Source organism: Notolepis coatsorum, assembly GCF_963971535.1.
Source record: "Notolepis coatsorum genome assembly, chromosome: 20".
NCBI classification, from domain to species: Eukaryota; Metazoa; Chordata; class Actinopteri; order Aulopiformes; family Paralepididae; genus Notolepis; species Notolepis coatsorum.
Genome location: NC_140184.1, coordinates 50,497,611 through 50,512,508, shown reverse-complemented (window position 1 = coordinate 50,512,508; position 14,898 = coordinate 50,497,611). Strand labels below are relative to the sequence as shown.

Here is a 14,898-nt window from a genome sequence, read left to right as displayed (position 1 = left end):
TTATTACATTATCTGGCAAGTTATTACATTATCCGGTGTTATTACATTTTAAATGGGTAGAGCAGTGGTTCTCAACCTGTGGTACTTGGGCCCCCTGCTGGTGGTACTTGGGGGGAAAAAAATTATAATATTATATGTCAGATAAAAAATTAAATACTTCCACTTTTCTGAAAAGAGTTGTTAAATCTGACATTACAAAAAACAAAAAATCCATCAAAATCAGTGTTGTTGCTAATCATCGACACATGCTAGCCTGTAATAATCCCCCCCAGAAAAATCTACTTTGCATTTGATATATTTCACAGCCTGAATTATTTCCCCAGTCCGGCCCTGCTTATGTGAGTTGTCAATGGATAACATGTGTGTGTGTGTGTGTGTGTGTGTGTGTGTGTGTGTGTGTGTGTGTGTGTGTGTGTGTGTGTGTGTGTGTGTGTGTGTGTGTGTGTGTGTGTGTGTGTGTGTGTGTGTGTGTGTGTGTGTGTGAGAGAGAGGGAGAGAGGGAGAGAATTAAGTACAAATGCTTGCTTTGTGTGTGTGAGAGAGAGAGAGTTTGGATGAAATACTGTACAGTTGTTATTTTGTTCATAATGTTCTCATTTGCTGTGTGATAATGATGGTTATTATTCTGTTATTAATGTTCTCACTGTGTGTGTGTGTGTGTGTGTGTGTGTGTGTGTGTGTGTGTGTGTGTGTGTGTGTGTGTGTGTGTGTGTGTGTGTGTGTGTGTCACTTACTGTGTGTGTGAGAGTGTGTATGTGTGTGTGAGAGAGAGAGAGTATGTTTGAATTAAGTACATTTGTTGAAATACAGTTGTTCTTAATTATCTCACTTGCTATGTGAGAATGTTAGTTATTATGTTCTCAATGCCCCTTGCATTGTATGAGAATTGTGTGGAAGAGTTTGCTAGTGCTACCCCTTTGTACATTGTGGCTGTGTCTGACAAAAGTTAACAATAAATAATGTTATTAGGAATACATTGCCTCCTCCGTGAACTGTGCATAGCTGAATAGACTGTATTTTAACGTCGGTCATATGGTGGTACTTGGAGAGCCAGCTACGTTCTCAGGTGCAAAAAGGTTGAGAACCACTGGGGTAGAGAGATCTAGGAGATAGCCTACTATTATACCACCCATTACCGTACAACTAGGGATGCCCCGATCGATCGGCCAGCGATCGGTATCGGCCGATATTCAGTATAAATATGAATATACGATAATGCTTTATTTTCGCCGATCGTGAAAACCGATCGAAAAACATGATCCAATTCTTAGCGGAGATCTCACTCGCTGACTTCTGTCTCAGACACACGGAGCTGCAAACTGCCGCTCCTCCTCCTCCTCCTGCCCCTCCCTTACCCGTGTCAACAAGCTCCAGCAATAGTCTGCTCTAGTGCATGCAACCTCTGTGAGCTAACGTTATCGTTACTGTTTAAACAAAATTACCCAGTCAACTATTCACTTTTAGTTTAATACATGAGGCATTGTCTAACGGTATCTAGCCGGCTAGCTACTGATAGCTCCTGATATCAACAAATGCTCCAGCAATAGTCTAGTAGTGCATGATACCTCCGTTAGCTTACGTTAGCTCACGTTAGCTCACGTTAGCTCACTGTTCAAAACGAAATGTCCCATTAAACTAAATAGTTCACTGAGGCGCTGTCTTAACGTTATCTAGCCGGCTAGCAGTAGCTACAGATAGCTCCTGATATCAATGTCTTATAACATTGATTCGATGCGTATTCGAGCCCCAGCTTGCATCTCAGTCACGAACGGGGCTAGCTGAGGGAGTAGGGTATATCTGCAGAGCCGCAGATATACCCTGCTGAGGGCATGCTGAATGTGATTTGACCAAAGCAGAGTATAGGCCTACACACAGATAGTGGAGCATTTTGACTTGTTGCGTGGTGGCGATGTCTCGCAGATAATACAACTACAAGTATAATTATATAATATATATATTTTATAAAAAAAAAATTAAAAAGTATATATATATATATATATATAATTTTTTTTTATAAAACCAAAAACTACCAGTATCGGTATCGGCCGATATGGCTCAAGACGATCAGTGATCGGTATCGGTGGCAAAAAACGTGATCGGGGCATCCCTACTTACAACCCATTACCATACAGACCATTACCATACAGAGCATTACCATACAACCCATTACCAGAGTGCAGTTGACAAGTTGCAGCTAGGGCTGGGCGATATAGACAGGGCTGTACGCTAAGCTTTTTCACTAGGGGCACACTTGCCCCTAAATGAGAAATTTAGGGGCAAAAAATATTTTTTAGGGGCACATTTTTTAATAACAATTTTACCATTATTTATATCGATTGTTTTTGATTTAAAAAAAAAAGAAAAAAAAATTGATATATATTTTTTTTTAATAAAATATATATATTATATAATCATACTTGTAGTTGTATTATCTGCGAGACATCGCCACCACGCAACACGTCTAAATGCTCGCTATATGCAACGAGCTCCACTGTCTGTGTGTACTGAGTAGCCTCCAGCTACGGCCAGGATTCTCCGGAGCTGCAGCTGGGCCCTATACTGTAGCCTCCAGCTATGGCCAGGATTCTCCGAAGCTGCAGCTGGGCCCTATACTGTAGCCTCCAGCTACGGCCAGGATTCTCCGGCGCTGCAGCTGGTCCCTATTGACTATACAGCGTGCCCTCAGCTCGAATACGCATCGACTCAGTGTTATAAGACATTGATATCAGGACGGAGCTATCTGAACTATTTAGTTTAATGGGACGTTTCGTTTTGAACAGTAAGCTAACGCAAGCTATCATGCACTACTAGACTTACTGGTCCCAGTGTTTACAACAGCCACGGGTGCGAGAGCGCTGAGGAGGAGCAGACGCCGCAGCTCGCTGATCATACCTGCTGAGTGCTCACTGCTCAGCTCGCGTGAGTGACGTCATCGTGTCATCACACGCCTTGGATAATTTAGGAGTGAAATGCGAATCCAAGGCTTGAAAGCACTACTCGCAAGCCCGCCCCCAGATAATATTTACCAATCGCAACGGCCAATTAAAGGGGCAATTCGCGACGATATCATCGCACTGTACAGCCCTGATAGAGTATACTTGATGTATCGCGGCTTGTTCTACATGAGATGTAGTAAATTACTATATCGTGAACATCGAGTATATGTTGTCACGTCGCGGCTGAGATGAGACTTGCTTTAGCGCAGAGCTTTCCTCTCATTTCATTATAGACACAGACCAGCGCGGATCTTAAATGACATGCAATTGTAATTTCATTAGACACAGACTAGCGCGGAACTTTAATGACATGCAATTTAATTTACGCGAGCAATGGGCTGACGTTAGCTGCTAACTAAGTTAACCCACATAACTAGGCTAAGCTAACTAGCGTTAGCTGCTAACCCTGTAAACGCTCAAAGCAGACTCCACGACACTAGTTCCATTTGTGAGGAAAGGGGGTGGGGTAATATTGATGAGGCTTGACAACAGAAGTTCAAACATAACTTCATATTTATTGGTTATTCGTTTCTTCATATCGGGCATCCAGTTCGCTTCTATACTTTAAGCAAGTGGCTTGTCCTTCCGCGTTCCCGTTTTGTGCTCTGATTGGCCACGCACGTTTCTGGTCATGTGACATGTGCGCCAATCGTGGGACGGCAAGTTTTTGGACGGTTAAGCTCAGGCGCTCTTTCGAAGTTGGTTAAGGTTAGAGTTTGTCTTAGAGCATGGCGATAGAACGCCTGCCCTGATTCCAAACTCTAACCAACTGCGAAAGAGTCGCCTAAGCTTAACCAGTGATAAACTAGGCGTTAGGTAGTTTGCAGGCTGTTAGACCCGGAAATAGGCGCAGAACTTGCCGTCCCACGATTGCCGCACATGTCACATGACCAGAAACGTGCGTGGCCAATCAGAGCGCAAAAACGGGAACGCGGAAGGACAAGCCACTTGCTTAAAGTATAGACGCATCCAGTTCGCGTAATTCTTTTCTGTAGCCGCATTTTACGGAGACGCTCTCTGATTGGCCACTGACTGACGCTCTCTGATTGGCCACTGACACTGACTGGCGTGACGAGCTGTGTCTTTGCCCATTTCCGGGTCTAACAGCCTGCAAACTACCTAACGCCTAGTTTATCACTGGTTAAGCTTAGGCGACTCTTTCGAAGTTGGTTAAGGTTAGAGTTTGGAATCAGGGCTGGCGTTCTATCGCCATGCTCTAAGACAAACTCTAACCTTAACCAACTTCGAAAGAGTGCCTAAGCTTAACCGGTGTAGAAACAGGCGTCACACGATTGGGCGCACATGTCACATGAAGTGGCCAATCAGAGAGCGTCTCCGCAAAATGCGGCTACGAAAAAAAATAACGCATCCAGTTCGCATCACTGTGTGTTCAACTTCCTGTGTTGACATTCGAGTGTGACATCATCACCTACGGCAGCTTATACGCTCAAAGCGCAAACCTACAAAACCAGGGGGGGGGGGAGCTGGCTCTCTTGCGCGTTCTCGCCCTCTCGCTCTCGCTCTCTCTACATTCAATTATTTTAAGTAGCCAAACGTTACAGTATAAATACTAACTGGATAGTTGATGATATAAACATTTAATTTCATTATCTGAAATATTCTAAAATCATTAAGTCTGCTATAAGCCATTATCCCTTTGTGTGTGATTATTATTTTCTCACATATATATATATATGTGTGTCAGCGTTTCCGTTAGCCGGTAATTACCGGTATTTGTCCGGCAAAATCTCCTGAAGTCCGACATATTTAATTTCTCCGGTCTTAATGTCCGGTGAAAATAATTCCCTGAGTCTAAGCACAATTTGATTATTTGAATTGTATTAAAATAGGCTAAAATTAAATAGCCTATGCGATGAACGAAACGATCATTACATTTGTTTCCTCGTTGCTTCTAATAATGACAACGACGTTGTCAGCGAGAGCTTTAAAAACGTAGGTCTCGGTTCGCTTCATCGGACCAAACGCGAACCAAATATAGGAAGTGATTATTATTACCACTGCTCGCAGCACTCACTGCAAAACAAGCACACTGCATCTAATCTCTCTATCTATCTATCTATCTATCTATCTATCTATCTATCTATCTCTCTCTCTCTCTCTATGTCTGTGCATCTTGGGAAGAAGGAAGAAAAAACGCGGCTTATTATTATTACCGAGGCGCGCGGCTTATTATATTATTAAAACGGCTACTTGTGGGCACTCATAAAAACACTGTGGTCTACAAGTTGTTTAGCGAGAGGATGGTGGTAGGTAATGTGCTTCAATAGAACAATGGATCAATGCCATGTCAAAACTCGGCTCCGCTGATCTGGGCTCCGCAGTACACACACAGACACACACACACGCGCGCGCGCACACACAGGATCGCAGCCACACACACATTTCCACTGTCCAATAGACAAGCGCCCTTTTCGACCGCGTGACATTGAGGTGGAGAGAGTAGTCACGCAAACCACGATAATGTTGCAGTCTCTCTGCTTTCTCAGTTCTTCGCTTGATATAATTAATACAAATGTCCAATATAACGGAATTCGTTAGCTCATAAAAATGTGATTATAACAGACTGCTGTTCAGTGTCGGACCGACTGCCACATACGCGGTCTATTTTATTTCAAGTCAGCAGCAGCACGGAGACGGAGTATCGAGGGACTTATTTTATTTGGAATATATTAATGACTGTATACGCAAAAGTAGCCTAGTTTTAAGTAATAATATTATAAATCTACATGCCTTGAGGATGACATGAGCCTGCCTATCAATTGTTTTAAAGCTCAATAAACTATGACCGGAATTAATCTCATTTGTCCGGTAGTTGAAATCTTGCAGGTCACGGAGACCGGCAACAATTTTTTCTAACGGAAACCCTGATGTGTGTGTGTGTGTGTGTGTGTGTTTGGCTAAAGTGGATAGAAAACACAGTACTGTGCAAAAGTTTTAGGCACCCAAGAGTTTTTATATAAATAGTCTTAGATGTAAATACATTTCTTTATTAGTGTGTCACTGTCAGTAGACTACTCTTAGTACATGTTCATTAAATAATTTTTATTTATTTTTATTTTTTTTATCTTTCTTCCCCTCCTTTTTCCCGATTTTTCTCCCATCCCACCCTTCCTGGTTGTTGCGTACTTTCCCCTACTGTTGGTCCGGGAGACCGGAGACTGTCACATGCTTTCCTCCGACGCATGTGCAGCCTGGGGCAGGCCAACCTGGCCGCGCAGGTTCTCACCGGGGAGAGTGTGGCGTGTGGGAGGCCACACTATCTCTCCTCAGTTCCAACCCTCGCTGAGCAGGCGCCCCGACCGAACTGTAGGGGTTGCTGTCCACAACGCCCAGGACCCACCCTTCAGCTTTCCCACCCCCTGATACAGCCAATTGTATCAGTGTGAGAGGCCAGCCAAGCTGATAGCAACGCCGGGAGCTGGATTCGAACAGGCGAATCCTAGTGTCTCCCGGTGTTGGTGACGAACGTAGTCTCCGTGCGCCACCTGCCCCCCCCCCCCCCCCCATTAAATAATTTTTTAAAGCATCTTCATGGTTTAATAATGCAAACATATGTTGCAGGGACTTATTATAATCATCATATTGGCGTGACTGTATGCATCAAAGGGTTAAATCAAGCATTTTTAAGCGCTTTAGAGGAAATGTCAAAATATCGCAATATATATCGTGTATCGTGATATGGCCAAAAAATATCGCAATATCATTTAGAGGCCATATCGCCCAGCCCTAGTTGCAGCCTGATTTTGTTCTCCGCTAGCTTATTATTATGATTTTACAAACTTCAACACTGTATTTATCACCTCAATTTGGCAATAAGAGTTTCATATTCTGAATATCTACAATTGTATTTTGGTTAGGGGTAGGGCTGTCTTAAATACTTCGAAGCTTCGTTCTATGGGCATGGGATTCGAATATGAAAATTAAATTTGAATATATATTAAAAAATAAATCTATAATTTTTTTTTATTTAAATTTGTTTTGTGCAAAATCAACTCTGCCTCTCTTTGTTAATTACAACAAGCAATGCTGTTTGTTATTTAAGATGAGGTCGGACTCTGCATTGACAGATTTGTGTTCATTGTGCTGCTTTTATAAAGCCTCAAGTGACGGCTTACAATATTTCATGAAAGCAAAGTGTTTCGTTTGTCTAAGATTGAAAAAGGTTTCAACTTTACAGCACTGACAAAGTTGAACAAAGTGCTGTACAAGTCCCACAACATAAAAAAAATTAAAATAATTATAATCTCGAAGCTTCGAATTAACATCGAATCTCTGCCCCGAAGCTTAGAATTCCAAAAAAATATCTAATGTCAGCCCTAGTTAGGGGGCCATTCCAATTTTGAAGGTTACTTTAGAGTGTATAAGGGCTTATATTAGAACATTATGATCGAAGTGTATGATGGCCATTCCCATGCTCAGATATGTCTCATAAGTTGTTTCATGTTTTCTGGGTTGATACCATTTGTTACACAGATTTGATGCAAAATCTAACCATTTTGACCATTCAAGAATTGATAAACATGGTCAAAGATCCCTCCAGAATTAGAGTTGTACCGATACCAGTATGGGAAATGCCTCTGATACAGCCTAAAATGCTGGATTGGGTATCGGTGAGTATGCGAGTCTATGCTCCGATCCGATATGACATAATTTATCACGTGATAGCTAATTTACGCTACACAGGCAAAAAAACACGTGCGGTGCTAGCGGAGAGTGTAACTGCACACTGGGTGGATACGGCTTCGACATTTGCTCCTCAAAGTGCGGTGCTGCAAGCAAACGAATTCCGTGGGTCACATACTGGCACGTCAATTGCCGAAACAATTGAAGGGATGTTGGTAAAATGGAACATCCCCAAGTCCAATGTTCTTTTTTTTATCTACTTTTTCTCCTCCTATTTTTCTGTATTTTTCTCCCATCCCAATTTAGTCGTTATGCCAATTCCCCCCTCCCCTTCCTGGTCGTTGCGTGCATTTGCCCCCCCACTTGCCAGTCTAGGGAGCCCTGAAGTCTATCAGATGCTTCCTCCGATACATAGGAGACAGCCAGCAGGCTCTTTTCACCTGACAGCGAGGACTCTCACTGGGGAAGTATAATGCGTGGGAGGATCACACTACATTCCCCAGTTCCCTCCCTCGCTGTGCAGGCGCCCTGACCGACCTGTAGGAGTCGCTGTTTACAACGACCAGGACCCACCCCACCGGCTTTCCACCCGCTGACACTGCCAATTATGTCAGTATGGACGACCGACCAAGCCGGAGGCACCGCGGCTGCCGGATTCAATCCCACTGTCTCTGCGGTGGTAGACAGACGCTTAGTCCGCTGCACTACCCGGTCGCCCCCCAAGTCCAATGTTCATGTTGTTTTTTTTAGCAACATGAAGAAAGCGATGGACGAGCTGGACGTGTCGAGCTTGGGATGCTTTGCCCACTTGATCCAGCTGGTGGTGCACGAAGGGCTACTATCAGTGTGAGCGATGTGCTGGCAAATGGTACAAAGATAGTTGGGCACTTTAAACACTCGCCACTGGCTACTACACGCCTGGAGCATATCCAGAAAGATTTCCAAATGCCCACCAAATGTCTGCACCAAGACGTAGCAACGAGGTGGAACAGCACTTTCTATATGGTTGAGAGTCTACTGGAGCAGAAGCATTCTTTCTCTGTATGTATTTGTTCATGTTTTACAAAAGGTTTAACCTGAGCCAGGCCATACAACAATGATGGCAATCACATCACAGGGTTAGTAGTATACTGTAAAAAAAAATATATATATATATATATATATATATATATATATATATATATATATATATATATATATATATATATATATATATATATATATATATATATATATATATATATTAGAGGTGGGCATAGATTACTTTTTTTTATCTAGATTAATCTATCTGCAATCCTGGAGTTAATCTAGATTAAAATAGCTCATTTGAAGTCTGCCGAAGGCATTCAAAATATGTGTGTTCTACCTAGGGATGGGTATCGTTAGGATTTTATCGATACTACTACTCTTATCGATACTGCTTAACACTTTCAGTGCCACCAGGTGGCGCCAGACTTAGTTCTTGAATGCCATCATCCACTTCAATGTTAACGTTAATATCGCCTAATCTATGTTTTAAATTATGGCTATGTGTCTAATCTGCCCGTCGCTTATCAAAGAATCATTTTCCAGTCAGTGCTGTCAAGGCAGATTGGTTTTTTATCACTTCATTTCCGTTTGAGAGCATTTTGAAAAGCACCCGTTTTGAGGTAAAAAACAGCCCATTCTGGGCCATTCTGTGATAATCGTCTTTTACTGGAATATTCCAGAACGTTGATATTTGTCGGCCTATTTATGAATCGTTTTCAAATAAATGCTAGATGATCAATATTATACGTACACGCACGCCCATTCGAGCCGCGCGCTGATAATAGCCGTTTTCATTTCCTCATGGATTTTACAGTGAAACCGATAGAGCACATTTCACAAAACAGCTTATATCTTCATCAAAACAAGTCTGATTATCCTAACACTGATAACATAGATTCCTTACCTGACATCAGATGGTATCCAACTGGTATATTCCAATTCCTGATCACCATTCGAAAAAATCGATAAGTGTATAGACTCATGATCCGCGGCGCTCAGAGGATCCATAAATCCGAGAAAACTCGTGAGTGGCAATCAAAATGTTAACGGTTCGGTACTTTATCGACATTGCTTTATTATTTATAACTTTTTTTGTTTGTTTTTAATCCACTTTTTCTCCCATTTTCTATATTTTTTCTCCCATCCCAATTTCGTATCATCCAATTCAACCCTCCCCTGTCACGGACGCTGTTTCTTGCCTCCCACAAGCCGGCTGCAATGTGGACTAAGTCATACATAGCACAAGTCCCCTCCGGTACTTGAGGTAACAGCAGTCGCATCTTTTCACCCCCGACACTTCCTGATTCTACTGCGCAGGCGCACCAACCGACCTGTAGGAGTCGCTGTCCACAACGCCCGATCCCCACCCTTCAGTTTCCCTCCCCGTAATACGGCCAATGTGTATTACTGTGGACGACCAGCTAAACTGAAAGCAAATGTGGAGCGCTGGGCTCGAACTGACGAGCCCAGCGTCTCCAGCATTTCGTGGCGAGTGCCTTGCCCACTACGCCACGTAGCCGCCCACTTTATTATTTATAACTTTATAAATAAATATTATTTCTTCAGCAACAGCAGCAGCAATGTTCTTTTATATAACTTTATAAATAAATTATAAATCAATATAATAAATAAATATTATTTCTTCAGCAACAGCAGCAACAATGTTTTAAATGTGTCTGAATTATAGACTTTTTATAATAAACAACAAATGTAAGATAAAAAAAACTATATACACTGAATGATTAGTTGTTACCTAAAGCCCTTGGACTTCACTAGAGAAGGGGTGCAGGCCTTTGACAACAAACTGGGTCACAGCCCTGTGACACTCGTCCACCCTATCCTCTGTCATCCTTCCTAGCTGCTAGGGTGAAGGGACTTTGCTTGGCTGGGACCGGTAGTGGTAGAGGGAGGAGGGGTGGGCTGGGACATGGTGGCTGCAGCCTCAGCCTGACGAATGACGATCTATAAAAAGTTGTCATCTTTCAAATATATTTGTAGCTAAACAATTAGCTAAGCAATTATATTTTATTTATTAGCCTATTCGTAATAATTCGTTATTAGCCTAGCTAACTGTATCTTGGCTGGATGGAGATGGAACACTGCGAGCAAAGCAGTCGAAAACGGCGCATTTCTGCAGACTAATGTTATGTTTTGACAAATTGCTTGTATTGACACCCTTGCTTGCAAATGTTTTATTGCACTTGTGGCAACGTGCGTTGTCGGCATCGACTTTCGTAAAGTCTACCTAGACTTTCGTTTTGTTCTCACCGCCATGATGAGCGCAGAGCTCGGTCTGGGGGAGTTCAACACGGAGCCACGGACAGGCCCCTCCCTTAAGTACCCGTATGTGCATTTTGTGTGAATGTGTGTGGCTCGCTTCTCGTGCAGACAGAGAGAGGAGAGGAGACCCAACTTCGAGAATAGATTAACGGCGGCAATATATTTATCGTGCGATAACAGTCCGCCGTTAACTTAGCCCGGTAACGGCGTTAACGGCCCAGCTCTAATATATATATATATAAAAAAATGCATGCACTGGTATCGGATCAGTACTCTGTATTGACCGATACGCAAGTTCAAGTATCGGAATCGGTATCGGGAAGGAAAAAAATTGTATCGGAACATCTCTATCCAGAATACCACCTTAAGACACCATAGAAAAACTAGTGCTGTGATTTGGTATCAAAAACATTTGACATTTGGAGATTTCTGTAAGAAAAGCATTTTTATGTGATTGGATGGTGAGCACTTCTGTTCTGGACATTTCTCAGAACCTGCATGGTTCTTGCCCAAAACAGCATAGGATTAGCATGAAGTGGGCATGTTTGTAAAGGGACTTATAACCCATTTTCATTCAGATTTCTTGAGGTGAGAGGTCAAGGGTCCCCTTTGAAAAAGGCCATGGCAGTTTTACCCTCGCCAAAAGTTTGCCAAATTTTTTTGCATTATTTAACAACAACAAGCTAGCATGACAAGATTGGTACCAATGCATATGGCAGGTTGTCTGGTTTCATATGATAGGCGCTTTGTGTTTTCCTCAGTGAGGGATTCTCTTTTGTCGGCCAGCAGCGTTTTGTACTTGCGGAAGCTTCTCTCTGTATAATCTTTTTTATTATCTGGCCATCCTCAGTAAATACTATCAAACTCCTCTGACCTCATCTGGTCTTTGTAAAGACCAGAGATGGGATGGGCGCACACACACAGAAAGGGAGAATGGCTTTTAGCAGACTTAATGATTTTAGAATATTTCAGCTAATGCTGAGAGAGAGAGAGAGAGAGAGAGGTAATTTCTGCGAGTCTAAACCGATTTATGTATTCGTGTGAATATCTCAATTGCGGATTCCATAGGGCCCTACAATTAGCCTGATATAATATTATGACAACCAAACTACAAATACAGTCTTTCTGGGATATTTAGTAGTAACTCTTGCACTTCCCGCCATGCAGCCCCCAGCCCAGGACTGTAATTTCGAGGTTAGCATAGCTGTGCTGTATATCTGTCAAGGGCATTTTGGAAGCATTTCCAAAGCAAACAGGCAAGTAGACTTCTTTACCAAAGAGTGAAGTCATTCAGTTAGCCCCCAGGGCCTTGAGTTGGGTGCTGGAATAAAACCACCCTCAAATTGTGATCACAAATCCTGCATTAAAACAGAAGTACTCGTCACCTCGCTGTGGCTCTAGTCTCCATGTATTACTCTGATCAGGAGCTGTGACATACAGACTCGGGAGTGTTCTGCGGACCATGAAACTTTGTTCCCATTATTTGAATGTTGCAGAATCAAATTGTGCGATTGGATGCAATTTTACTCATTAGTGTGAAGGTTGACGAATCTTCTGTGGACTTTTATATCTAATGGTGTGATGACAGGTAACAAAAAGTGGTGATCTAGGGTTTTATTCATGAAGCTCCTAAGAATAAGACTACTGATCTACAGAATTCTTCTAAAAAGATCTATCATCACAACTACTGTCATTGATAATGGTTCTTCAGTATTTACTGCAAACATGACACTAAAGTAACGGAATGACACCCTGTACGATTATCACGTAGTCATGGAAGAGTTATGATAACTAACGCATTAACTTGATAACTGTATGATCATTTCTTCCTGTGGCCACTCTGTCCCTGTCTCCTGTTTCACTAGTAGGATTACTCCAGACCTCAGTCATTTGCTGCTGGGTCAGTGTCAACAGATGTTTAAACTATTGTGACCCAGACCCACTGTGCAAAAGGAGGAGCGAGGGACGGAGGATGTTAAAAAGACTGAAATGAGCTTTAAGTCTCTTGGTGTTACTCATGAAACAAGACTAGGTTTGCCTAGTACAGCTGAACCCTATTTAAGGTACATTCACAGCCTCTGCTTTGCATATGTATCCAGTCCTATGATGATGATTGGTAAAACAGTCGATGGCGATGGAGGACAAGCACATCTACCTCATTTATGGCATCCCCTGTGTTTTTGTTATTAATTTATTCTATTGTACGTACCCCTCTAGTTGATACTATACTACACTCTCGCCATTTGAAGTCTTTGGGGACGTATCCCTGTTTTATGGAGAGGTTTATTATGTGGGTGATGACTGGGGTGATGGTGGCTGCTGAGTCTCTGAGGAATTTGGAGGGGATATTGTCATGGCCAGTGGCCTTGTTAGATTGAAGGGCGCTCCGTTTTTGGAGCACCTCATCTGTTGTTACCATTTTGAGTTTGAAGTCGTCTTTGCGGACCCCTAGGTTTTTGTAGAAGGCTAGGATGTGTTCTACCCCAAAATGCCCTGAGTGGGAAGGTAGTTTATTAACCAGTGTTGTGTTTGTAAAGAACATTTTTAAGTAATTGGCCACCTCCAGCTTGTCTGTGATGAGGGTGTTTTCTGTCTTCATGTTGATCTGGTTTTTAGTTTTTTACTGTAGCCTAGTTGGTTGTTGAGTAATTTCCAAAGTTCACAGGGTTTGTTTTTGTTTTCCTCAGTTGTGTCATTTTTTATGCCGATTTGATCATGGTGTTTACATTGTTTCAGGGTCCAGTGTATCATAAAAGCCACTCTGTTCTGGTGGTCTGTAGATTGTGCCGACTAGTACAGTCTTAGCCCTTTCGAACTAAATTTCAACCCATACCATTTCAATTGCATTATGATTCATGTCAGTACGGTTAATGAATTTGGTGTCTATGTACATGCAGACACCACCTCCATAATTGTTCCTGTAATTTCTGACGATTGAGTAGTCTTCAATTTCTATCGGTCCTTTGTCCTAGCTTGGCTCCGCTAGCGATGTTAGCTAGCAGGCCCACAGGCGATGTTATGGTCTCATTGGTCGTAAACCCCAGTTCCTTCCTTCTCGTTGAGGCCTCTTGCACGTTAATTCGTTGCGGCATCGTTGGAGGGATGTTGCCGTTGGTTGTTTTGGTTGCGTCGGTAGTCGTCGCTTCTTGCTTAAGCAGACCCAGTTGTCTCGCTTGGTGTCGGGTGATGGCTGGGCCTGGGTTCATATTTATATCTCCCGATAGTAGCAGGTATAAGAAAATCATCGATCTTCGATCAAACCTGCCCGTCGGGGGTAATTTCTTTCGTTCCGGATTTGAGGTCAGCATGTCGTGAATCGACGCGTTTCCAAAGGCTGGGTGTTTTTGCTCTGAGCCTTTTAGCAAGTAGAAATCACTATGGCAAAGTGACTCTATATTTACAGTTTCGCTTCTCTCCACTTCTGTCCGGTGTAGCTTCGGTGGTGTATTAAGGTACGAATCCGTAATCCACAGGAGGGAGAGTAGAAAATGTGCGAAAAACGTTGTTATTGTTCTTTTGCATAGTCGTGGCTGGGAGCCAAGAGACATGCGACTGTTCATATTGAAGCCGGAAAGCGTTTTTGTTTGAGCTCCTGGTTTGTTTGGAGAAAAATGGATGGTGGCAACATTGAAGAGAGAGGTGAGCAGCAAGGCAGAGGAGTGAGAGGAAGATGAGGAAGAGGAAGATGAGGAGTAGGAAGAGGACAAGGAGGAGGAGGAGGAGTAAGAGGAAGAGGACAAGGAGGAGCAGGACAAGGAGGTGGATGAGGAGGAAGAGGACAGGGAGCGAAGGCAGGATGCAGACTAGTTGTTTTGTTTATTAACTATTTTATGTTATCTCTTTCATTTCATCCCATTTTGGGTAAATAAATACACTGTTATACAGTAAAATATTGTGTGTTGTTTTCTATTTGAGTATACGTAAAAACATATGGTAATATTTTACAGAA

At 42.6% G+C, this 14,898-nt stretch overlaps 1 protein-coding gene across 1 annotated transcript in view; it reads left to right on the top strand.

Annotated features, from left to right (window-relative positions):
* The window catches only part of mmp2 (matrix metallopeptidase 2), a 77,389-nt gene that overhangs the window by 31,236 nt on the left and 31,255 nt on the right, over positions 1-14,898 (top strand). The gene's annotated exons all lie outside the window — the stretch shown is intronic.